This window comes from Coregonus clupeaformis, unplaced genomic scaffold (assembly GCF_020615455.1).
Source record: "Coregonus clupeaformis isolate EN_2021a unplaced genomic scaffold, ASM2061545v1 scaf0446, whole genome shotgun sequence".
In the NCBI taxonomy this organism is placed as follows: Eukaryota; Metazoa; Chordata; class Actinopteri; order Salmoniformes; family Salmonidae; genus Coregonus; species Coregonus clupeaformis.
The window spans coordinates 193,442-220,376 of record NW_025533901.1 but is presented as its reverse complement, the minus strand read 5'-3'; the positions used below and the strand labels follow the sequence as shown (position 1 = coordinate 220,376).

The 26,935-nt window shown below is 43.9% G+C and overlaps 1 long non-coding RNA gene across 1 annotated transcript; it reads right to left on the bottom strand.

The window, feature by feature from the left end:
- Positions 1–24,966: 24,966 nt before the first annotated feature.
- LOC123484759 lies at positions 24,967–25,874 on the bottom strand. Its single transcript, XR_006658678.1, has 3 exons — positions 25,835–25,874; positions 25,392–25,450; positions 24,967–25,076 (listed from the first exon to the last, which is right to left on the bottom strand). It is a non-coding gene; the product is annotated as an uncharacterized LOC123484759 (long non-coding RNA).
- Between the last annotated feature and the right edge of the window lie 1,061 nt (positions 25,875–26,935).

Here is a 26,935-nt window from a genome sequence, read left to right as displayed (position 1 = left end):
ACTGATATGTATGGTCTGTGTTCCATAATGATTCAAGCAGGCTACATGTCTCAAATTATTGTCCAACTTGCAATATGTTAGCTTAATATGATCCACTATTGCTTGGAGTATAGACACCTTCCTTTTCCCCTTCTGTTAATTCCCTGTTAACCCCACGTGAGACGGGACCCAACCCAGGAACCCCCACGAGAGACGGGACCCAGAGGAAGTTGACTGTTATGGCTTGGTGTTGGATCCTGAGAACCGCCTGTTAGATGTCCAATACTAGGTCTGGCCTGCTGTGTGTAACCTCCGTCCAGTGTTTGTAGGACTGAGGTTGAGTCTGTCCAGATGAGTGTATTTGGTGGTCTCTTCTCTTCTATCCAGGCTAGGGCTAAGATACAGGCCATGAGTTCAGAGGTCAATACTGAAAGGTTATTTGTTAGTCTTTTTTTCTGGGTGAAATGTATGTCTGGGATAGAGAAGGCTGCTGAGACGTGTCCTGACACCGGGTCCTTGGAGCTGTCTGTGTAAATGCATGTTGCAACGTGGTATTGTGATCTTACATACCTGCTGTCAGCAGTCCTACCAACCCTTACATACCCTGCTGTCAGCAGTCCTACCAACCCTCTATCCTTACATACCCTGCTGTCAGCAGTCCTACCAACCCGTTATCCTTACATACCCTGCTGTCAGCAGTCCTACCAACCCTTTATCCTTACATACCCTGCTGTCAGCAGTCCTACCAACCCTTACATACCCTGCTGTCAGCAGTCCTACCAACCCTCTATCCTTACATACCCTGCTGTCAGCAGTCCTACCAACCCTTTATCCTTACATACCTGCTGTCAGCAGTCCTACCAACTCTTACATACCCTGCTGTCAGCAGTCCTACCAACCCTTTATCCTTACATACCCTGCTGTCAGCAGTCCTACCAACATTTGTCCTTACATACCCTGCTGTCAGCAGTCCTACCAACATTTATCCTTACATACCCTGCTGTCAGCAGTCCTACCAACCCTCTATCCTTACATACCCTGCTGTCAGCAGTCCTACCAACATTTGTCCTTACATACCCTGCTGTCAGCAGTCCTACCAACCCTTTATCCTTACATACCCTGCTGTCAGCAGTCCTACCAACCCTTTATCCTTACATACCCTGCTGTCAGCAGTCCTACCAACCCTTTATCCTTACGTACCCTGCTGTCAGCAGTCCTACCAACCCTTTATCCTTACATACCCTGCTGTCAGCAGTCCTACCAACCCTCTATCCTTACATACCCTGCTGTCAGCAGTCCTACCAACCCTTTATCCTTACATACCCTGCTGTCAGCAGTCCTACCAACCCTTTATCCTTACATACCCTGCTGTCAGCAGTCCTACCAACCCTTTATCCTTACATACCCTGCTGTCAGCAGTCCTACCAACCCTCTATCCTTACATACCCAGGTAATGAAGAAATGTATTAAAATGGCAGAATTTAATGCAAGAATTCAACAATTAACTATGCAAATGAGCAAAAGCTTCGTGCATTAGGAAATTGGACGCCTGGCTCAAATACAAGCCCATCTCTCTCCTGTTGTGTTCAGTGATTTAAGCAAATAAACGCTGTTAATGAAAGTTTTACAGTATTCGTCTCCTTTTCAGCACCAATTGGTAGATTTTAAAATACTCTGATCTTCTTGATTATTTAGGGTTAGGAAAGTATTTATGAATATTAAAAAAGGAAAAGGTTTGGTGAGCCGTTACGCACAAAATATATTGGTGAACCAAAAATAGTGGTTTGATTTATCCTGAAAATTGCCAAATTCAGTTGTTCAATCCATTAAATATTGGAAGGTGAGAAAGGTGTTCAACAGGGGTTGAACAGTAGTCATATATATCGATCCTAATAATCCTCACTAATCATAAAACTGTGATGACAGCGGTCCAGTCGCCATGAACCGTGCGCCAGGCTCCAAGTTTAAACTGCTATGTATGGTCTGAGTTCCATAATGATTCAAGTAGGCTACATGTCTCAAATTATTTTCCAACTTGCAATATGTTAGCTTAATAATAATAATATGCCATTTAGCAGACGCTTTTATCCAAAGCCACTTACAGTCATGTGTGCATACATTTTCACATTTGGTCCCGGGGATCGAACCCACTACCCTGGCGTTACAAGCGCCATGCTCTACCAATTGAGCTACAGAGGACCACTATTAATATGATCCACTATTGCTTGCGATCCTCAGGAACAGCCACACGAACGTGACAGAGGAAAGACAGGTAAACTAACAATGGAATGGAATGATGCAAAATGTTTTTAAAAACGAACATTAAAGTGACAGTTATAAATGTACACTGAGTATACAAAACATTAAGAACACCTGCTCTTTCCATGACATAGACTGACCAGGTGAATCCAAGGGAAAGCTATGATCCCTTATTGATGTCGCTTGTTTAAATCCACTTCAATCAGTGTAGATGAAGGAGGAGACAGGTTAAAGAGGGTGAATGGGCAAGACAAGAAATGTAAGTGCCTTTGAAAGGGTATGGTAGTAGGTGCCAGGCGCACCGGTTTGTCAAGAACTGCAATGCTGCTGGGTTTTTCATGCTCAGTTTCCCATGTGTATCAAGAATGGTCCACCACCCAAAGGACATCCAGACAACTTGACATAACTGTGGGAAGCATTGTACAGTATGTAACATGGGCCAGCATCCCTGGGGAACACTTTCGACACCTTGTAATTTTTGCAGATTTATTCCAAATAAAAAAAAATGGAAATATCACATTTACATAAGTATTCAGACCCTTTACTCAGTACTTTGTTGAAGCACCTTTGGCAGTGATTACAGCCTCGAGTCTTCTTGGGTATGACGCTACAAGCTTGGCACACCTGTATTTGGGGAGTTTTTCCCATTCTTCTCTGCAGATCCTCTCAAGCTCTGTCAGGTTGGATGGGGAGTGTCGCTGCACAGCTATTTTCAGGTCTCTCCAGAGATGTTCTATCGGGTTCAAGACAGGGCTCTGGCTGGGCCACTCAAGGACATTCAGAGACTTGTCCCGAAGCCACTCCTGCGCTGTCTTGGCTGTGTGTTTAGGGTCGTTGTCCTGTTGGAAGGTGAACCTTCGCCCCAGTCTGAGGTCCTGAGCAGGTTTTCATCAATGGAGCTCTCTGTACTTTGCTCTGTTCATCTTTCCCTCGATCCTGACTAGTCTCCCAGTCCCTGCCGCTGAAAAAGATCCCCACAACATGATGCTGCCACCATGCTTCACCGTAGGGATGGTGCCAGGTTTCCTCTGGACGTGACGCTTGGCATTCATGCCAAAGAGTTCATTCTTGGTTTCATCAGACCAGAGAATGTTGTTTCTCATGGTCTGAGAGTCTTTAGGTGCCTTTTGGGAAACTCCAAGCGGGCTGTCATGTGCATTTTACTGAGGAGTGGCTTCCGTCTGGCCACTCTACCATAAAGGCCTGATTGGTGGAGTGCTGCAGAGATGATTGTCCTTCTGGAAGATTCTCCCATCTCCACAGAGGAACTCTGGAGCTCTGTCAGAGTGACCATCGGGTTCTTGGTCACCTCCCTGACCAAGGTCCTTCTCCCCCGATTGGGAGGCCAGCTCTAGGAAGAGTCTTGGTGGTTGTAAACTTCTTCCATTTAAGAATGATGGAGGCCACTGTGTTCTTGGGGACCTTCAATACTGCAGACATTTTTTGGTACCCTTCCCCAAATCTGTGCCTCGACACACTCCTGTCTCGGTGCTCTATGGACAATACCTTTGACCTCATGGCTTGGTTTTTGCTCTGACATGCACTGTCAACTGTGGGACCCTATATAGACAGGTGTGTGCCTTTCCAAATCATGTCCAATTAATTGAATTTACCACAGGTGGATTCCAATTAAGTTGTAGAAACATCGCAAGGATGATCAATGGAAATGGGATGCACCTGAGCTCAATTTCGAGTCTCAACGCAAAGGGTCTGAATACTTATGTAAATAAGGTATTTTTTTATTTTAATTTGCTAAAATTTCTAAAAACCTGTTTGGTAAGGCTGTAACGTAACAAAATGTGGAAAAAGTCAAAGGATCTGAATTCTTTCCGAATGCACTGTATATACATGAAGGCAGGGTAAAGTGACTAAGCATCAGGATAGATAATAATAATAAGGTATTTGAGGTAGATATGTACCTGAATGCAGGGTAAAGTGACTAAGCATCAGGATAGATAATAATAATAAGGTATTTGAGGTAGATATGTACATGAAGGCAGGGTAAAGTGGCTAGGCATCAGGATAGATAATAATAATAATAAGGTATTTGAGGTGGATATGTACATGAAGGCAGGGTAAAGTGACTAGGCATCAGGATAGATAATAATGAGAGTAAAATATAGAACAGAGTAGCAGTAGCTGTGTGGTTCATCCTAACACTGTTCCTTCCTCTGCTACCTGTAGGTGCTGTTTCCTCCAGTTAGTTCATCCTAACACTGTTCCTTCCTCTGCTACCTGTAGGTGCTGTTTCCTCCAGTCAGTTCATCCTAACACTGTTCCTCTGCTACCTGTAGGTGCTGTTTCCTCCAGTCAGTTCATCCTAACACTGTTCCTCTGCTACCTGTAGGTGCTGTTTCCTCCAGTCAGTTCTTCCTAACACTGTTCCTCTGCTACCTGTAGGTGCTGTTTCCTCCAGTCAGTTCATCCTAACACTGTTCCTCTGCTACCTGTAGGTGCTGTTTCCTCCAGTCAGTTCATCCTAACACTGTTCCTCTGCTACCTGTAGGTGCTGTTTCCTCCAGTCAGTTCATCCTAACACTGTTCCTTTGCTACCTGTAGGTGCTGTTTCCTCCAGTCAGTTCATCCTAACACTGTTCCTTCCTCTGCTACCTGTAGGTGCTGTTTCCTCCAGTCAGTTCATCCTAACACTGTTCCTCTACTACCTGTAGGTGCTGTTTCCTCCAGTCAGTTCATCCTAACACTGGTCCTCTGCTACCTGTAGGTGCTGTTTCTTCCAGTCAGTTCATCCTAACACTGTTCTCTCTGCTACCTGTAGGTGCTGTTTCCTCCAGTCAGTTCATCCTAACACTGTTCCTCTGCTACCTGTAGGTGCTGTTTCCTCCAGTCAGTTCATCCTAACACTGTTCCTTCATCTGCTACCTTTAGGTGCTGTTTACTCTAGTCAGTTCATCCTAACACTGTTCTTTCCTCTGCTACCTGTAGGTGCTGTTTCCTCCAGTCAGTTCATCCTAACACTGTTCCTCTGCAACCTGTAGGTGCTGTTTCCTCCAGTCAGTTCATCCTAACACTGTTCCTCTGCTACCTGTAGGTGCTGTTTCCTCCAGTCAGTTCATCTTAACACTGTTCCTCTGCTACCTGTAGGTGCTGTTTCCTCCAGTCAGTTCATCCTAACACTGTTCCTCTGCTACCTGTAGGTGCTGTTTCCTCCTGTTAGTTCATCCTAACACTGTTCCTCTGCTACCTGTAGGTGCTGTTTCCTCCAGTCAATTCATCCTAACACGGTTCCTCTGCTACCTGTAGGTGCTGTTTCCTCCAGTCAGTTCATCCTAACACTGTTCCTCTGCTACCTGTAGGTGCTGTTTCCTCCAGTCAGTTCATCCTAACACTGTTCCTCTGCTACCTGTAGGTGCTGTTTCCTCCAGTCAGTTCATCCTAACACTGTTCCTCTGCTACCTGTAGGTGCTGTTTCCTCCAGTCAGTTCATCCTAACACTGTTCCTCTGCTACCTGTAGGTGCTGTTTCCTCCAGTCAGTTCATCCTAACCCTGTTCCTCTGCTACCTGTAGGTGCTGTTTCCTCCTGTTAGTTCATCCTAACACTGTTCCTCTGCTACCTGTAGGTGCTGTTTCCTCCAGTCAATTCATCCTAACACTGTTCCTCTGCTACCTGTAGGTGCTGTTTCCTCCAGTCAGTTCATCCTAACACTGTTCCTCTGCTACCTGTAGGTGCTGTTTCCTCCAGTCAGTTCATCCTAACACTGTTCCTCTGCTACCTGTAGGTGCTGTTTCCTCCAGTCAGTTCATCCTAACACTGTTCCTCTGCTACCTGTAGGTGCTGTTTCCTCCAGTCAGTTCATCCTAACACTGTTCCTCTGCTTCCTGTAGGTGCTGTTTCCTCCAGTCAGTTCATCCTAACACTGTTCCTCTGCTACCTGTAGGTGCTGTTTCCTCCAGTCAGTTCATCCTAACACTGTTCCTCTGCTACCTGTAGGTGCTGTTTCCTCCAGTCAGTTCATCTTAACACTGTTCCTCTGCTACCTGTAGGTGCTGTTTCCTCCAGTCAGTTCATCCTAACACTGTTCCTCTGCTACCTGTAGGTGCTGTTTCCTCCAGTCAGTTCATCCTAACACTGTTCCTCTGCTACCTGTAGGTGCTGTTTCCTCCAGTCAGTTCATCCTAACACTGTTCCTCTGCTACCTGTAGGTGCTGTTTCCTCCAGTCAGTTCATCCTAACACTGTTCCTCTGCTACCTGTAGGTGCTGTTTCCTCCAGTTAGTTCATCCTAACACTGTTCCTCTGCTACCTGTAGGTGCTGTTTCCTCCAGTCAGTTCATCCTAACACTGTTCCTCTGCTACCTGTAGGTGCTGTTTCCTCCAGTCAGTTCATCCTAACACTGTTCCTCTGCTACCTGTAGGTGCTGTTTCCTCCAGTCAGTTCATCCTAACACTGTTCCTCTGCTACCTGTAGGTGCTGTTTCCTCCAGTCAGGATGGGATCTCTGCATCAGAGGTGGAGCTGAGAGTCAGACCAGGAAACAACATCACTCTCTACTGTGACTGTAACATAACTACTGGAGTATACATTATGTGGTATAGGAACTGTTCTCACAAGTACCAGTCGCGTCTTGTTATTTCAACTAAGTTTTTGGGTAACAACCCTTTCCCTGGATATAATGTGGTGTGGAACCCCTCCAACAACTCCTATGATCTACTGATTGAGAACATCACTGGATCTGACCTGGGACTCTACTACTGTGGGACTGTGGAGACTAACGTGGTGGATGAAGGAAAACTAATTAAACAGAAAGAGGTCTACCACTATGGAAACATCACCACTATGATTTCATTTGGTAAGAACAAACCCTTCAGTCTGATTTCCTTTAGAGAGTAGCTTTTACACATACAACATTTGTATTTGAGCTGGAATCAGTACAAGATTTTCACTGAATGTTCTACACAGACATTGTACAATCATATCTGTTAGTCAGTTAGATTTCTATTAGATAGTCGGTTTATAGTTGTAATTTTGTGATAGTTTTTCTAAAGTACATTTTAACACTGTTCCTCTGCTACCTGTAGGTGCTGTTTCCTCCAGTCAGTTCATCCTAACACTGTTCCTCTGCTACCTGTAGGTGCTGTTTCCTCCAGTTAGTTCATCCTAACACTGTTCCTCTGCTACCTGTAGGTGCTGTTTCCTCCAGTCAGTTCATCCTAACACTGTTCCTCTGCTACCTGTAGGTGCTGTTTCCTCCAGTCAGTTCATCCTAACACTGTTCCTCTGCTACCTGTAGGTGCTGTTTCCTCCAGTCAGTTCATCCTAACACTGTTCCTCTGCTACCTGTAGGTGCTGTTTCCTCCAGTCAGGATGGGATCTCTGCAGCAGAGGTGGAGCTGAGAGTCAGACCAGGAGACAACATCACTCTCTACTGTGACTGTAACATAACTACTGGAGTATACATTATGTGGTATAGGAACTGTTCTCACAAGTACCAGCCTCCTCTTGTTATTTCAACCAGGGGCGGCCTGTTCAATAGGGCGATATGGGCGACGCACTGCCAAACGGGAAAAGGAAGGGATTTTTTTTCTAATCAATTATATCACGGCAACAGTAGTTATCAGAGTTGTAATCTATACGTCTGATCTGCCACAGTGCCACACTGCCACTAAATGTCGAATCAGGCTAAAGTCGTGCTTCAAATGGCTCCCCCTTTTGGGGGCGATTTCAGTCAGGTTGAAAATCGCCCAGAAGTCTGTAATAGACTCCCATGTAAAATCTATTTTTTCAAATTTCAGAGCCTTCAAAACAATCTCAATGGGTGTCTGTGGGCTTGCACTTACGCGCTTTCATACATGTTACGTAACCATGAACGTAACTGAGAAAAGAGTGGATTGTTTGAAAGAAGTTCCTTTTTGTCGGCGAACAAATGGAGATAAATTGGCACGAAACAATTAGGACCTCCCAGACCAAATTTAATAATTCAACAGGTTTCTACTAAAGGCGGAAAGTCCTACACCCGAGGATTTTCCAAAAATTGGTACGAACGAAAAAGACATTGCCACTCACTCAACTGGATGACGAGGGATACAGGCTAGCTGTCCGCCGCCACAACGATGAGGTTAGTGTTGATAATCACAAGTTTACTGGATGTGGATATGGTGTAATAAAGGCAGTTTATTCAGAGGTAAATATATCTGGAATCGCGTTCACGGACCCGTTCGTCAAACTCTTAGGGAGCTATAAATTAAGCCCCATTACTTACCATATCAGATAAGAGAAATTGCTGCAGCTACATATATTTTACATCCTGGCCCTACATAGTTCACTATTTGCATCACTTACCAAAATATTACATGTGGTCATATATGCTTGGAAAGTGGAGATGCCATAGAACGTCAAAAAAGTAAACATTGCTGGAGACACATTGCCGTTTTGGAGAAGACATCGCGTTTGCTAGCGAAGAGATTTGTTGTGGCAAATGAACTTGGGCTGGGAATTGCCAGGAACCTCACGATAAGATATATGCATCAGCATTGCGAGTCTCATGATTCTATACGTATTGCGATTCGATACTGTGATTTTATTGCGCACCATATGTCTGTTGCAGAGGGATCAGAAAGCCATGAGAACGAGTTTTGATCAGTCATGGAAATAAAAGTGCTGAAAACAAATTTGCTCCCAATGTGAAAAGATTGAGAACAAGCTATGAAGGAACAATAATGGTGTTTTGGTGCAGGTACAGCCAACTAGCGCTAAAATATTGCGATATTGTCAATACAGTATATCGTAAAGTATCACTATGTAACTCGATTTCTTTCACCCCAATCCCTCAAATTAACGGTAAATAACTGAATTGTTTGCCCCACATTTAGCTAAGATGATTAGCTAGCCAGCTAAAATGTTTTATTTAGTTAGCAGTCGCATCTACAATAGTTTACTGTCAATAACATGTCTCCAAAATGACGTGGTGTCTCCAATTGTGTTGACATTTTACAATTGCAATGCGCATCCATGAGTATCCACTTTCTGTAGCTCAGCTGGTAGAGCATGGTGCTTTGTAACGCCAAGGTAGTGGGTTCGATCCCCGGGACCACCCATACACAAAAATGTATGCACGCATGACTGTAAGTCGCTTTGGATAAAAGCGTCTGCTAAATGGCATATTATTATTATTATTATTATTTCTGAAGAGAGCCCCAAACATTGTCTGCAGACATTTTATGCAATAAATGAAGTAGGTTCAATCTAGTAGTTCTGATCTTCTGATTGGTCCTGATGAGTTGGGCGAGGTCCCCCTGCAGGCTACTGTCACTGTTGCATTGGCTCTGAGTCGGGTTCTCTGTCTTCAAATGTTCAGCCTAAGAGAGGGGATTTTTGTGTGTGTGTGTGTGTGTGTGTTTAACAGTGATGATGTGTGTGTGTGTGTGTGTGTGTGTTTAACAGTGATGATGTGTGTGTGTGTGTGTGTGTGTCCTCAGAGCAAGAACTCGTGAGTTGGAAGAACTGAGAGGCCTATGGCGTGGGTGTTGTCCTTGGCCACCTGCTGACAAGGCTGACAAGATAGGACCCTTTTGTCCATTGTTATTGGATAGGAACAGAACTTATAACCAGCTCCTGACCTAAATAGATCTTAGCACAACATTTTACTCAACATATCATATTCCATATTCACTATAACAAATATATTTACTACGACATTAGCAAGAACCGCCACATCCTCAGCCGGCTAATCCAGTGTGTGAAGTTTTGCGGAGTGTTTGAGTTAGCTTTGCGAGGCAAAGATGAAACTGAGGGCTCCACCAACCCTGGTAAGCCAACACTTTTGAGATCAGTCAATAAATGCTTCTGGTATTGACTTATATGCTGCCCCTGTCTTCATGTTGTTGCTGGACATATCTTTTTTTAAATGTGTGTAGGTCACCTAAATCATCAGAAAAATTGCCCCTCCTGAGAATTTTTTCAGGAGCCGCCACTGATTTCAACTAAGGTTTTGATTAACAACTCTTTCCCTGTATATAATGTGGTGTGGAACCCCTCTAACAACTCCTATGATCTACTGATTGAGAACATCTCTGAATCTGACCTGGGACTCTACTACTGTGGGACTAAGGAGGTGAATGATGAAGTCTACAACTATGGAAAGTTCTCCACTTGGATTTTAATTGGTAAGAATTTGTTCCGTTTTTCATGTGCCAACATCCAGTAAAGTGCATGTTCCTCTAGTAGTGAACATGTTCTGAAGCTTTTTTTAAAGTTTACTATTAAAACAACTCATAGTTGGTAGTAACTGTATCCTGGGAACTAGATTATAGGTTATATTAACCATCCACAGTAAGCTGTTTAGTGATGTTCCTCTCTACTGAACAGAGGACACCATCACCGCTTGTGACTGTCCTGACTGTGGTGTGTCTGCTGACTGTGGTCTGAGCTGGGTCCTGGTGCTGGCCTCCAAAGCTCTGTTTCTGTTCCTCGTTCCTGCTGCCTTCTGCGCCATGAACACACACGGTGGGTCAAGACCAGGGTTTCCGTTACGGCCAGACATTTGACCGGCAGCATTTTTAATTTAACGGACGTTTGGTCAATTTACCCGACCCATATTTATCATATATCCCATATTCATACAACCAGTAGGCTACTTTTTTTTTTACGTTAAAAAGCAATGAGTCTGATATAACAGATCAGAACTTTTAGCTTAAAATGTTGATAAACTATTATTTATTCACATTATAAATAGGCTAGGCTACGAGTGAATGTCCGTTCCATAATGCAATTAGCAAAAAAACACTGTTGTCAAAAGCGCACGTTGCGAGCGGTTCATGTGACAGAGAGGAATATGTTAGACATGTAGAAATATAGAAAGAGGGGAGATCTAATATGCAACTGTCGTGTATTGAGATTATGACGTTGTTAATGTTTTAAGTGGAACCAGAGAGAATGTTGATTTTAGTATCAAGAGGGAATGTTTTAGTGTAACGCCACATACAACAGACAGGAAGTGTGTTGTAGACAGGGGAGACTGGTGATTGGCCAGAAGAGGGAGCCCATCTTTTTGCATTGTTTATAAATAGGGGTTAAACGAAGAAGAAAGTTGGAGCGGCCATTCTGAGGCGTCGCTCTCCGGGTGTCATGTCACCTGTCACTTATGCTGAAGCTTGTGATCTGAATAAACTTATGATCAAAGATTCAGTATGAGCGGACTCCTTTGTTCATCAGCAATAATTGCCACCACTCACTCGATACGACACAACAACTAGCATTGGTTGATACTCCCGAGTGGCGCAGTGGTCTAAGGCCACTAGAGATCCTGGTTCGAGTCCAGGCTCTGTCGCAGCCGGCCGCGACCGGGAGGCCCATGGGCGGCGCACAATTGGTCCAGCGTCGTCCAAGGTAGGGGAGGGTTTGGCCGGCAGGGATGTGGGTTCGTTTCCCACGGGGGGCCAGTATGAAAAAAATTAATAAAAATAAACATGTATGCATTCACTAACTGTAAGTCGCTCTGGTTAAGAGCGTCTGCTAAATTACTAAAATGTAAATAATATGACTAGGATTGTGCCTTTGGCTACTGGGAAATGAAATAAAGTTGATATAAAATAATTGCCTCCACGGATATGGTCTGATTTTGGCTAGGCTACTTCGAAGCATGGTAAGACATGCCTCATAATATGTAGTAAAACGTTCAGGTTTCAAACAACTAAGTGTATCTTTTCCTCCAGCTCATTGCATAGTGGTGTGTGTGACGTGCTGATGAAGCCTGTCTTCCCGTTGCTTTATTCATTTTGCTGTTTGAAATGCTGTAGCAGCAACGCTGCTGACAGAGTCTGACAGAGTTTCTGCTCAAAGGGTCTGTATCTGTACGCTGTACATGTGATAAATAAGAGACATAACTGTCCACAATCACTAAATGAAAATGTATTTCCATCGACTGGTATTTCCATCAACGAAGAGGCTAAAAAGCATTATTTCACAATGGGATTTCTTCTTCTTCTGATTGGCAGGTGCCAATATTACCGGCTAACGGAAACCCTGGTCAGAACATGGGGGGGGGGTACTCGTATCTACTTAATGTTCCAACCACTACAGTGATGTGACATCTGATTTTTACATGTTTTGTTGTTGTTAAAACCAGGAGTACGTAAGGAGAGGAGGGGAGTCCAGAAAAGAAGCAGAGGCCAGTCATTCTCCATGTCTGTACTGAATTGAACTTCTCTTCTATGTGTCCAATGATGGTTTCATCACACCATCATCTGCTGGGCCAGCTCATTCTTTCTGTATTACCCAGATGTTTTTTTATTGCTTTGAATTCTTTGTTTGTTTCTTAACACAGAAAAAGTTTGCTTGTAACATTTCAAAAGTTGTTTGCAGTTTTATCATTTAAAAAAATGGGAAAAGTTCTAAAAAAATTATAGTTGTATTGTTATGGATTTAATATTGAACTACTGCTCATGTCTTATTTGTGATTGGTCAATATGTCTAATGGCTATCTTCTGGAATAAAATGATGTTTTTTCAGAGATTCTATTGTTCTGTGGTACAAACAAGATCTAGCTCCTAGCCAACTTTGAAGTATTTTAATATTTTATTTCTTACATTACTTGCTCAGAACATTTCTAGAATTATAACTTTTGGACATTAGATCGGTGGTCACTCACCAGAAATTCAACCAGAAATTCAACCTCCCTGACCTGGATCCTTTGCTTGGACTTCACGAGGCAACCCCATTCACCCTGGGTGCCACACCAAAACGTTGATGCCGGAGAAGTGGGGTTCTAGTCGGGCTCAGGCGGCGAGCAAACCCTCCACCACTTCCGAGTAAATTACTCGCTGAAGTTCAGCCCCTGGACAATAAAGTAGACGAGCTCAGGGCGAGGATCTCTGTTCAGAGAGACATAAGATACTCTGATACTCTGTTTTATGGTCATGGCTCTCTTCTAATATATTGTCCCCATTCATACAGCCAGCGGGGTTCTCCATTCATCACATGGACAGGAAGAAATGACGGTGCAAACTGGAAACCGTATATTCTGAGGCCGCATTTATTGTAGCTGGGGCCTTTAATAAAGGAAATCTGAGGAAAACGCTCCTGAGCTACACATGGAGAGAACACGCTTGACCATTGATACTCTCTCTTTCGGGACAGCTACAAGGCCTTCCCCCGCCCTCCATTCGCCAAATCAGATCACACCTCCATCCTGCTTCTCCCTGCCTATTGGCAGAAACTTAAGCAGGAAGCACCTGTGGTAAGGACAGTTCAACGTTGGTCTGACCAATCAGAATCTATTCTTCAGGACTGTTTTGATCACACGGACTGGGCAATGTTCCGGGTCGCCTCTGGGAATAGTATCGACATGTACAGTACAGTGACTGGGTTCATCAGGAAGTAAATAAATAGGTCATTTAGCAGACGCTCTTATCCAGAGCAACTAGGGTTAAGTGCCTTGCTCAAGGGCACATCAACATATTTTTCACCTAGTCGGCTCGGGGATTAGAACCAGCGACCTTTCGGTTACTGGCACAACACTCTTAACCACTAAGCCACCTGGAAGTGCATAGAGGATGTTGTTCCTACTGTGACAATTAGAACTTATTCAAACCAAAACCGTGGATAGATGGCAGCGTTCAAGCAAAACTGAAAGAGCGAATCACCGCAGTTAACCACGGCAACGTGACTAGAAACATGGACCTGTACAAACAGACCAGCTATGACCTTCGTGAGGCAAAGATGCTAAACGACAGTACAGGGACAAAGTGGAGTCACAACTCAACGGCTCAGACACGACACGCATGTGGCAGGGACTCCAGACATTCACGGATTATAAAGGGAATGCCAGCCACGCCATGGACACCGACGCCTCGCTCCCGGACAAGCTAAACACAGTCTTCGCCTGCTTCGAGGAAAAGAAACGAGCCTCCGACGTGGGCCTCCGCCGCTCATGAGGACTGTGTACTCCCGATCTCCAAGGCCGATATGAGTAAGACATTCAAGCGTGTTAGCACCTCGCAAGGCTGCCGCCCAGACGGCATCCCAAGCCGCGTCCTCAGAGCATAAGGCAGACCTGCTGGCTGGAGTGTTTACGGACATATTCAATCTCTCCCTATCCCAGTCTGTTGTCCCCACTTGCTTCAAGATGTCCACCATTGTTCCTGTACCCAAGAAAGCAAAGGTAACTGAACTAAATGACTATCACCCCGTAACACTCACTTCAGTCATCATCAAGTGCTTTGAAAGGCTAGTTAAGGATCATATATCCTCCACCTTACCAGACACCCTAGACCCCACTACAACTTGCATACTGCCCCAACAGATCCACGGACGATGCAATCGCCGTTGCACTGCACACTGCTCTATCCCACCTGGACAAGAGAAAATACCTATGTAAGAATGCTGTTCATCTACTACAGCTCAGCCTTCAACACCATATTGCCCTCCAAGCTCATCACTAAGTTCATAGCCCTGGGTCTGAAACCTCCCTGTGCAACTGGGTCCTAAATTTCTCACCCATGACTGCGTAGTCACGCACATCTCCAACTCAATCATCAAGTTTGCTGACGACACAACAGTGGTAGGCCTGATTACCAACAATGACGAAACAGCCTACAGGGAGGAGGTGAGAGCCCTGGCAGAGAAGTGCCAGGAAAATAAGCTCTCCCTCAATGTCAACAAAACTAAGGAGCTGATCGTGGACTACAGGAGATAGCAGAGGGAGCACGCCCCCATCCACATCGACGGGGCTTCAAGTTCCTCTGCTTGTACCTCACTGAGGACCTGAACTGGTCCCTTCACACTGACAGCATGGTGAAGAAGGTGCAACAGCTCCTGAAGAAATGTGGCTTGGCCCCTAAGACCCTCACAAACTTCTACAGATGCACCATCGAGAGCATTCTATCCGGCTGTATCACCACCTGGTACGGCAACCACAGGGCTGTCCAGAGGGTGGTGTGGGAAGCATGATTTGGAAAGGCACACACCTGTCTATATAAGGTCCCACAGTTGACAGTGCATGTCAGAGCAAAAACCAACCCATGAGGTCGAAGGAATTGTCCGTAGAACTCCGAGATAGGATTGTGTCGAGGCACAGATCTGGGGAAGGGTAATAAAAAATGTCTGCAGCATTGAAGGTCCCCAAAAACACAGTGGCCTCCATCATTCTTAAATGGAAGAAGGTTGAAACCACCAAGACTCTTCCAAGAGCTGGCCTCCCGGCCAAACTGAGCAATCGGGGGAGAAGGGCCTTGGTCAGGGAGGTGACCAAGAACCCGATGGTCACTCTGACAGAGCTCTAGTTCCTCTGTGGTGATGGGATAACCTTCCAGAAGCCCAACCATCTCTGCAGCACTCCACCAATCAGGCCTTTATGGTAGAGTGGCCAGACGGAAGCCACTCCTCTGTAAAAGGCACATGACAGCCCGCTTGGTGTTTGCCAAAAGGCGCCTAAAGACTCTCAGACCATGAGAAACAAGATTTTCTGGTCTGATGAAACCAAGATTGAACTCTTTGGCCTGAAGGCCAAGCGTCACATCTGGAGGAAACCTAGCACCATCCCTATGTTGAAGCATGGTGGTGGCAGCACCATGCTGTGGGGATGTCTTTCAGCGGCAGGGACTGGGAGACTAGACAGGATCGAGGCAAAGATGAATGGAGCAAAGTAAAGAGAGATCCTTAATGAAAACCTGCTCCAGAGCACTCAGGACCTCAGACTGGGGCAAAGGTTCACCTTCCAACAGGACAACAACCCTAAGCACACAGCCAAGACAACACAGGAGTGGCTTCGGGACGAGTCTCTGAATGTCCTTGAGTGGCCCAGCCAGAGCCCTGACTTGAACTTGATCGAACATCTCTGGAGAGACTTGAAAATAGCTGAGCATCAACGCTCCCCATCCAACATGACAGAGCTTGAGAGGATCTGCAGAGAAGAATGGGAGAAACTCCCCAAATACAGGTGTGCCAAGCTTGTAGCTCATACCCAAGAAGACTCAAGGCTGTAATCGCTGCCAAAGGTGCTTCAACAAAGTACTGAGTAAAGGGTCTGAATACTTATGTAAATGTGATATTTCCGTAGTAGTTTTTAAAATACATTAGCCAAAAATGATAAAAACCAGTTTTTGCTTTGTCATTATGGTATTGTGTGTGATGAGGGAGGAAAAAACTATTTAATCCATTTTAGAATAAGGCTGTGACGTAACAATGATGTAAAAGTCAAGGGGTCTGAATACTTTCCGAAGTAACTGTAAATCACTTTTGTATGGCACTATAAAAAAAAACAAGAAACAGTATTTTATTACAACATGAAAGTCGGGTGATGACATTTCCATGGTGGTAGACCTCATTGTCCTCAATAGCTTTTTCTGTGGCATGAAGAAACCCTTCCGTGTTCACCACCTGTTTCTACTCCCACAGTAGTAGAGGCCCAGGTCAGATTCTGTGACGTTAGTAATCAGTAGATCCCAGGACTGTTCAGAACGCCACAGGAAATAGAAGCGAGCGACAGGATTGGTCTTCATCTCTCGGTCTGAAACTCTGAAATGACCCCCATTCTCAATGGAACTGTTTCAATGCCAATCTGTTACCAGATAGTGTTTGATGTCACAGTGAAGAACAACGTTGTCTCCTGGTCTGACTCTCAGCTCCACCTCTGCTGCAGAGATCCCATCCTGACTGGAGGAAACAGCACCTACAGGTAGCAGAGGAACAGTGTTAGGATGAACTGACTGGAGGAAACAGCACCTACAGGTAGCAGAGGAACAGTGTTAGGATGAACTGACTGGAGGAAACAGCACCTACAGGTAGCAGAGAAAGGAACAGTGTTTGGATGAACTGACTGGAGGAAACAGCACCTACAGGTAACAGAGGAAGGAACATTTAATTTTTGTTCATTTCAGTTATATTTTGTTTCTTCTGTCTTATTACAGCAATGGAGTCCATATAGGCCTATGCTGCTTTAGGAAACTATCTGAAAGGACATAGAGAGAATCAGCGAACTCACACACCCATCAAAGGGACCCATCAATCAAAGCTGCCAGCGCATCTCAAACACAAGAGCAAATCAATTACTCCTTTCCTGAAAACATAGGCTATTAAAAACCTAGGCCTACCTTCAAATTCTATGCTGTAGGCTATCAGAAAGTCCACTACATGAAGATACGTATTAAATGACTTGACAAGGCAAGTTTGAAGGGGTCAGGAGAGCAAGTAGCCATCGTCTATATCAGATGAAATTGACAACCATAAGCAAAATAGAAAGGGGTCTAATTTTTGTGAAGGGATTGGTGTTTACACCATCTTTTAATTCCGTGTGAGTGGAGGCCATATCTAAGTCTGTCACTTATTGATATGGTCAAACTCTGGCAGATAGGTTTTTGCTCTGTCTTGGATAGCACAGGTTGTCACCGACATTCACTGTTGTAGTTTACCAAGGCCAAATATACAGGCTAGCATACGGTTAGCATTCAGGCTAGCATACAGATAGCATACAGGCTAGCATACAGGCTAGCATACAAATAATGAATTAATAGGCCTATATGAATGAGCCATCTTCTAAATTAGCCTACATATATTTCAGTCTTCACCGTTCCCTTTTTCTAATTTAGCCTACATATATTTCGGTCTTTACTGTTCCCTCCTTGCACAATTCTCCGCTGGACTCCACAGACTCACTGGCCTGAATGGCCTCTCTCTCTCCCCTTCCCTCTGTCTATTCCTTATTGCTCTTGAAAGCAGAGGTGGGAAGCAACTAATTACAAATACTCCTGTAACTGTATTTGAGTAGATTTTCCAAAGTACTTTTCAAAAGTCAGTCATTTGACTTCTACCATCTATCTTGAAGAATGTCTGGGACAAACAGTAGGGAACTGAAATAGAGGCAATAGAAACCCAACAAGTTGTGATGAAGGTTCCTGGTGAGCAGATTCAACATGAGCTCAATAGAAAAGGGACTGCAGCTCGCAGACATTTCCAGGAGATGACAATGATCCTGAACTCTCTGTCCTGATAGGAGCAGACTACTACTATAGCAGATAGTATCAGGCCGAGTGGAGCAGTGTCCATGTGTCTAAGTGTCGCCGAGGCAACATGCATGTTCCTCCCACTTGATGAAGACACACTAGTCTCCAAGCAACTTCATGCATTCTGGGAGCTTGAGCCTATCACAAGCGAGAAAACACAGAACCCAGAGGAAGAGGAGGCTCTGCAGAGGTTCGAGAGAACAACCACCTTCAAAAGATGGACGATACCACGTGGAGTTGCCATGTAAACGAGAAATGCCAAAACTCCATGACAACTATACAGTCGTGGTCACACAAGTTTTGAGAATGACACAAGTATTGGTCTCCACAAAGTTTGCTGCCTCAGTGTTGATGATGGCAATTTGCATATACTCCAGAATGTCATGAAGAGTGATCAGATGAATTGCAATTAATTGCAAAATCCCTCTTTGCCATGAAAATTAACTTAATTGTGATGCGGTGGTGTTGAAGGAGTCAGGTGCTGGAGGGTAAATCACAGAATAACAGGCTTTAATCCGCAAAATGCAGGTTTACGCAGAAATGCGTCAAACACACTCCAGGGCACAAAACAGGCGCACTGGAAAATACAAGGCACACAAGCTCCACCGAGCTTCACTAACCTCCACAATAAACAATCACCCACACAGACAAGGAAGCAGAGGGAACACTTACACAACGACTAATGAGGGAATAAGGACCAGGTGTGTGTGATTGAAGACAAGACAAATGGAGTGATGATAAATGGATCGGCAGTAGCTAGTAAGCCGGTGACGCCGAACGCCGAAACCTGCCCGAACAAGGAGGGGAGGCAGCCTCGGCGGAAGTCGTTACATTAATCCCCAAAAAACATTTCCACTGCATTTCAGCCCTGCCACAAAAGGACCAGCTGCCATCATGTCAGTGATTGTCTCATTAACACAGGTGAGAGTGTTGACAAGGACAAGGCTGGAGATCACTCTGTCATGCTGATTGAGTCAGAATAACAGACTGGAAGCTTTAAAAGGAGGGTGGTGCTTGAAATCATTGTTCTTCCTCTGTCAACCATGATTACCTGCAAGGAAACACGTGCCGTCATCATTACTTTGCACAAAAAGGGCTTCACAGGCAAGGATATTGCTGCTAGTAAGATTGCACCTAAATCAACCATTTATCGGATCATCAAGAACTTGACCGAACCTGAATCCGGATCTGTTCAGCATTCTGATAAAGGTTCAGACTACACACGAGATCGCATTCATGGCAGGCATCAAGAAGGCTTTCCTGCAGATATCCCTGGCAGAGAGAGACAGAGACGCCGTGAGATCACTTCCAGTGGCCCACCAAGGGAGGAAAATGAAGAGGATGAAAATATATTATATATATTATATATATATACAGGTATTCAGAGATATTATATATATTATATATTATATATATATAGGTATTCAGAGATATTATATATATTATATATTATATATATATATATAGGTATTCAGCGATATTATATATATTATATATTAGATATATATACTGGTATTCAGAGATATTATATATATTATATATTATATATATATACAGTTATTCAGAGATATTATATATTTTATATATTATATATATATATATACACAGGTATTCAGAGATATTATATATAATATATATATACAGGTATTCAGAGCTTCCCCAAGTCCATTCTTGCTCGCAGCTACAATCAGGAAGCACCTGAAACAATATGAAACAGAACAACCACAAGTTGTAGAGACATTGAGAGAGTCACTCTACGTAGATGACCTCATTGCATGTTCACGCGATGTTGAAGAGGCTTCCTTTGTGACAACAACTGCAAAGCGAAATGCTGTGGGACATGCAGGCCTCTGATGACCGACTCTCCAGAACTGAAAAACAAAATGGGAGGAGAGTACGACAACCTACCACACGTTGGCGCTAGAAAACACAAGGAGTAGAACGTTTTTAGGTTTAGTGTGGAGACCGGGAACAGATGACTTTGTGTTTGACCTCAGGCCGCTCCTGAGCAACAGGAGAACACAAAGAGAAGTGTTCGTCCTCGACCCTCTTGGCTTCCTGACCCCCTTCACCATCAGCATCAAGTATATGTTCCAGGAAATGTGGGAGAGGGGGGACTCAGCTGGGATGAAGTTACCACCTGATCTGACACAAGAATGGCAACAGCTACACCAGTTCACCATACCAAGGTGGTGCGGAACAGACATGCAGCCGCAGAACAGCCACACACTGAAACTACACGTGTTCTGTGATGCAAGTGAAAGGGCTTACAGTGCAGTAGCTTACCTGCAAGGTGAAATACAAGATGGGGTAACAACGACAAGTCTAGTCGCATCCAAGTCCAGGGTAGCACCACTCAAGAAAATGACTCTGCCACGCCTGGAGCTCATGGGAGCTGTGATTGGAGCGAGACTATCAAACAACCTGATGACCACCCTGAAGATTGAACAAAAAAACAGATCACAATGTGGACAGGCTCGATGATCGTGCTGCATTGGATTTGCAGCTCAGCTCAGAAATGGAAACGGTTTGTCGCAAACAGAGTGACAAAGATCCAGTCCTTGACCAAATCCGGAGTCATGGTCACATATTGAAGGGAAAACAAATCCAGCGAATCTCCATACAAGAGGACATACTGTTCGAAACATGACACAGAGCCAGCTATGGTGGTACAGACCCAACATTCTGATATCACCCAATCAGTCGGAGGAGACTGATGACGAGGTTCCAGAAGAGGTAAATACAGAACTCAAGTCCAGTCGCCAGGTCACTGAACAGCTCACAGCAAACAGCACAGACATCTCTGAACCAGTGTTGGAGCATGAAAGGTACAGCAAACTGAAAAGAGTGTTCAGAGTGACGGCCTGGATAAAGAGATTCATAGTCAATGCTCGTACAAACACAAAGGCACAAGGTGAACTGTACTGGATCAAGGTAACACAACAACAGAGTTTCAGTCAGGAGATCAAACTACAGAAGGCAGGAAAAAAGCCTCAACAATGACTGTAAAAATCAGAGAACTGAAACCGTTCCTGGACGAACACGAACTACTCACTGTAGGAGGAAGACTGCAACAGTCCAACTTCACAACCAGGACAGAGACCCAGAAATGCTGACACAGTATCATCATGAGAAGGTGATGCATTCTGGAGTAAGAGACAAATCAGAGCGAGATGCTGGATATTGCGTGCTAGGCAGCTAGTCAAGAGCACAGTGGCAAGATGTATACTCTGCAAAAAGATTGAAGGTAAAGGCCGGACAGCAGGTCACTGCGCCTTTACCAAAAGACAGAATAACTGAATCCCCACCATTCAAAGTCACAGGTGTGGATTTAGCAAGACCGCTCTACGTGAAAGAAAATGGTTCTCAAGGAGAGGATTATGTAAGGTAATCTATTCGGACAATGCAAAAACATTCAAGAGAGCTGATCAGGACTTGAAAGAGCTGTTGGAGGCAATCAAAGAGCCCGTTCTTCTCAGAAAGGGGCATCACCTAGATGTTTATCACCGAGCGAGCAGCCTGGTGGGGTGGATTCTGGGAAAGACTCGTCCGGTCAGTGAAAACATGGCTGAGAAATGTTCTCGGGAGAGCTTCGCTCTACTTTGAAGAGATGTGCACAGTCCTGACTGAGGTTGAAGCTATCCTAAATTCTAGACCTCTGATCTTTCTTGCACAATGAAGTGGATGAACCACAGCCCCCGACCCCGACCCCCCGGACCCCAGCACACTTCCTGGTGGGTAAAAGACTAACCTCTTTGCCGACCAAGCCATTTCCGGCTGACACTCAGCACCCAACGCTCAACAAGGAGAAAAATGACAGGCGGATGGAAGTACAGACTTGTGGCCAGCTTCTGTAACAGCTGGCGAAGAGACTACTCACACGCTGGACTTAAAGTCAGCACACCGCTGTGACACACCACAGTCCAGCCCACTCAGAAGATAACACATCCAGACAAACCTGTGGTCCTCTGTAGCTCAGCTGGTAGAGCACGGTGCTTGTAACGCAAAGGTAGTGGGTTCGATCCCCGGGACCACCCATACACAAAAAATGTTTGCACGCATGACTGTAAGTCGATTTGGATAAAAGTGTCTGCTAAATGGCATATTTTTTTTTCTTCAAACCTGGAAACTAGGGAAGATTGAGGAACTACTTCCAGGCCGAGATGGCCTAGTTAGGTAATGTTCAGTTCGTGCTGCCTCAGGGACTTTGTTGAGGAGAACTATTCAGTTGACATAGTGCTTAGAGATTTAGATCACATTTTAGTCATTTAGCAGACGCTCTTATCCAGAGCAATTAGGGTTAAGTACCTTGCTCAAGGGCACATCGACAGATTTTTCACCTAGTTGGCTCGGGGATTAGAACCAGCGACCTTTTGGTTACTGGCACAACGCTCTTAACCACTAAGCTACCTGCCGAACAGTTGTTCATTGTGGGGAGGATGTGGTCACTTTAATGGGTTACAGAGTTAATGTTTACAGTTAATTAATGTATCTAAAGATTATTATTGATTTTTTTGTTTACATACAGTACCAGTCAAAAGAGAATGCCAAGAGTGTGCCAAGCTGTCATCAAGGCAAAGGGTGGCTATTTGAAGAATCACAAATATAAAATATATTTTGATTTGTTTAACACTTTTTTTGGTTACTACATGATTCCATTTCTGTTATTTCATAGTTTTAATGTCTTCACTATTATTCTACAATGTAAAAAAAAATTAAAAATAAAGAAAAACCCTTGAATGAGTAGGTGTGTCCAAACTTTTGACTGGTAGTGTATGTACAATAGTAATTGTATTAGAATTCATGTGATGGATATTGAGAGAACTATGTACATATTGTATTGTTTAGTATTGGATTACGCTATTGACTTGAAGTTCCATAATGCCTTGCACAGGAAGTTAAAAAAAAACAAAAACGCACATTATGTACAAGTGACAAGTGATTAGCCTGGCTTTTGCTAGCAACTTTTTTTGTATTGTTTTGTAGAGTCTAAAGTGGTAAAATGTAAAGTGAACAAGTATTATTACAACAAACAAGCTTTCATCTTATAACCGACGTCCAAAGTAATTACTTTGAAGATAGTTATTCTTTATCTAAAGCCAAACCCCCTTAGCTTCTAAAACCACACCCCTTAGCTTCTAAAACCACACCCCTTAGCTTCTAAAACCACACCCCTTAGCTTCTAAACCCACACCCCTTAGCTTCTAAAACCACACCCCTTAGCTTCTAAAACCACACCCCTTCGTTTCTAAGCCACACCCCTTAGCTTCTAAAACCACACCCCTTAGCTTCTAAGCCTATAAACATTTCTGTCATCCTCTAAAGCCACAGCCTCTTTGTCTTTAAGCCACACCCCTTCACATCTAAGCCACACCCTCAGATACATCTGAAAGGTTTGCTGGAGCATTTGTCAAACAGAATAGCATGACCTTGTACTCAGAGACCTTAAGGGGAGACAAATAAATAATTAATGAAAATCGAATTAAACTGAATCAATATTTATTCAGCTACATTAACACATATCAATACACTTAAAAATGAAATACAATGAACTTTCACAACTACAATTACAAACTAAAACTATATCAATAGTTATTTAACCATATTCCCTGAGCTTAAAAACATTTTCTATATCGCTATTGTTATTATTATTAAAAGGCTACAGACAAAAGTTTAAAAATAAATCACTTGTATGAAAAGGATTTATAAAAGTTAAAAAGTATTCCGCAAAAAAATTAAGTAGCTTGTAAAAATATTAAAACTGTCGTTGTCACACCTTGTTCTCCCAGCTATATTGGTATAGATCTCACACTCTGCTGGTATTGATGGATGGTAGAGGTCCCACTCTGCTGGTATTGATTGCTGGTATAGGTCTCTCACTCTGCTGGTATTGATGGCTGATATAGGTCTCACACTCTGCTGGTATTGATGGCTGGTATAGGTCTCACACTCTGCTGGTATTGATGGCTGGTATAGGTCTCACACTCTGCTGGTATTGATGGATGGTATAGGGCTCACTCTGCTGGTATTGATGGATGGTATAGGTCTCACTCTGCTGGTATTGATGGATGGTATAGGTCTCACTCTGCTGGTATTGATGGCTGGTATAGGTCTCACACTCTGCTGGTATTGATGGATGGTATAGGTCTCACACTCTGCTGGTATTGATGGATGGTATAGGTCTCACACCCTGCTGGTATTGATGGCTGGTATAGGTCTCACTCTGCTGGTATTGATGGATGGTATAGGTCTCTCACTCTGCTGGTATTGATGGCTGGTATAGGTCTCACACTCTCCTGGTATTGATGGCTGGTATAGGTCTCACTCTGCTGGTATTGATGGCTGGTATAGGTCTCACACTCTGCTGGTATTGATGGATGGTATAGGTCTCACACTCTGCTGGTATTGATGGATGGTATAGGTCTCACTCTGCTGGTATTGATGGCTGGTATAGGTCTCACTCTGCTGGCATTGATGGCTGGTATAGGTCTCACTCTGCTGGTATTGATGGATGGTATAGGTCTCACCCTGCTGGTATTGATGGATGGTATAGGTCTCACACTGCTGGTATTGATGGATGGTATAGGTCTCACACTCTGCTGGTATTGATGGATGGTATAGTTCTCACTCTGCTGGTATTGATGGATGGTATAGGTCTCACTCTGCTGGTATTGATGGATGGTATAGGTCTCACACTCTGCTGGTATTGATGGCTGGTATAGGTCTCACTCTGGTGGTATTGATGGCTGGTATAGGTCTCACACTCTGCTGGTATTGATGGCTGTGTAGGTACTAAAGTCAGAGTTCTGGACTCTCTTCTTCTTCTTTGGTCTCCTCTGTCCCTGACGGATATCCAACGAGGCATAACACAGATCTCCTTCCTCCTGAGAGAGAGGGAGACAGAGCGAGAGAGAGAGAGAGAGAGAGGCACACAGATGGAGAGAGAGAGAGAGAGATGGGGAGAGAGATACAAGAGAGAGAGAGAGATTTTACAATGAATCTGTTAATGTTATTTATATGTAATCATACATTATGATTATTTCAAGTAAATCATCATATTATTATGTTTTACTGCTTATTCCTTTGTTTTTAATTAGTATACTTGCCACTGCTTTGAGTAGTACTGGGTTACAAATCACATGGACTACAAATAGAGATGGCCACCAGTCAAAGAACTACAACACCCGTTCTGACTATACCTTCTCTCTTCTCTCACTTCCCCTGGTGGTAGTCCTGTTCAGAGGAACCTGAGTCTCAGCTGCAGCTGCAGAGGAAGAATTATCACCATTATAACAACAAGTAAAGAACACATCTGATATTAAACTTTCAATTTAACATGGTCTACATTAGTTTACCAGAGTATTTGAAAGAAGTTTGATTGATTGATTGAATGATGTTTGATTAGTTGGATCATTGATTGATTTATTTTTTCATTGATTGATTGAGTTGGAGAGTATTACAGATTAAGTGAGAGTGAGTGTATTCTGACTTTTTAAGTACAATAGTGACTTTTATCAAATAAAGGAATGAGTAAAAGAGTGCTATAAAAGAGTGAAAAAAGCATATACAGCTTGTAAATAATGACTTAACAATGAATGAGTGAAAAAGTGACTCCTGACAGAGTGTGAGAGAGTGAGTGTACCTGTTGTTCTGCAGAAGTAGTAGACACAGGAAGAGGAGAGGAGGGAGGAGAGGAGAGCAGACACAGGACACAGACTGAACAGCAACATCCAACACAGTCCACAGTCTACATCAGGAGAGGAGGAGGGGGACTCAGGAGGACTGACGTCTGGACAAAACTTAAACACAAACAGAACTACATTCTTAGATTGTCTACTGCTGAATGGATGTTTAAAGATTATCTTGAGGCAATGTTTCATGACCTTAAATCATCCTCGGATGATTGATTCAAAATAACATTTAATGGAAACCAGACACACCAATACTAATACAATATGAATAATACTAAAGATACAGCCAGAAGATCTATATATAGAATAATAATTGTTCTTACCAAGTGAAATCCTAGTGGTGATGTTTCCATAGTGGTAGACCTCTTTCTGTTCAATACCTCTTTTCCCTCCATCCACCACGTTAGTCTCCATAGTCCCACAGTAGTAGAGTCCCAGGTCAGATTCAGAGATGTTCTCAATCAGTAGATCATAGGAGTTGTTAGAGGGGTTCCACACCGCATTATATCCAGGGAAAGGGTTGGGAATAACAGAATTTTCTCGAAGATTAACGTAAACCTTGTATGTTGAAATAACAAGACGCGGCTGGTACTTCTGAGAACAGTTCCTATACCACATAATGTATACTCCAGTAGTTATGTTGCAGTCACAGTAGAGAGTGATGTTGTCTCCTGGTCTGACTCTCAGCTCCACCTCTGCTGCAGAGATCACATCCTGACTGGAGGAAACAGCACCTACAGGTAGCAGAGGAACAGTGTTAGGATGAACTGACTGGAGGAAACAGCACCTACAGGTAGCAGAGGAACAGTGTTAGGATGAACTGACTGGAGGAAACAGCACCTACAGGTAGCAGAGGAACAGTGTTAGGATGAACTGACTGGAGGAAACAGCACCTACAGGTAGCGGAGGAACAGTGTTAGGATGAACTGACTGGAGGAAACAGCACCTAGCAGGTAGCAGAGGAACAGTGTTAGGATGAACTGACTGGAGGAAACAGCACCTACAGGTAGCAGAGGAACAGTGTTAGGATGAACTGACTGGAGGAAACAGCA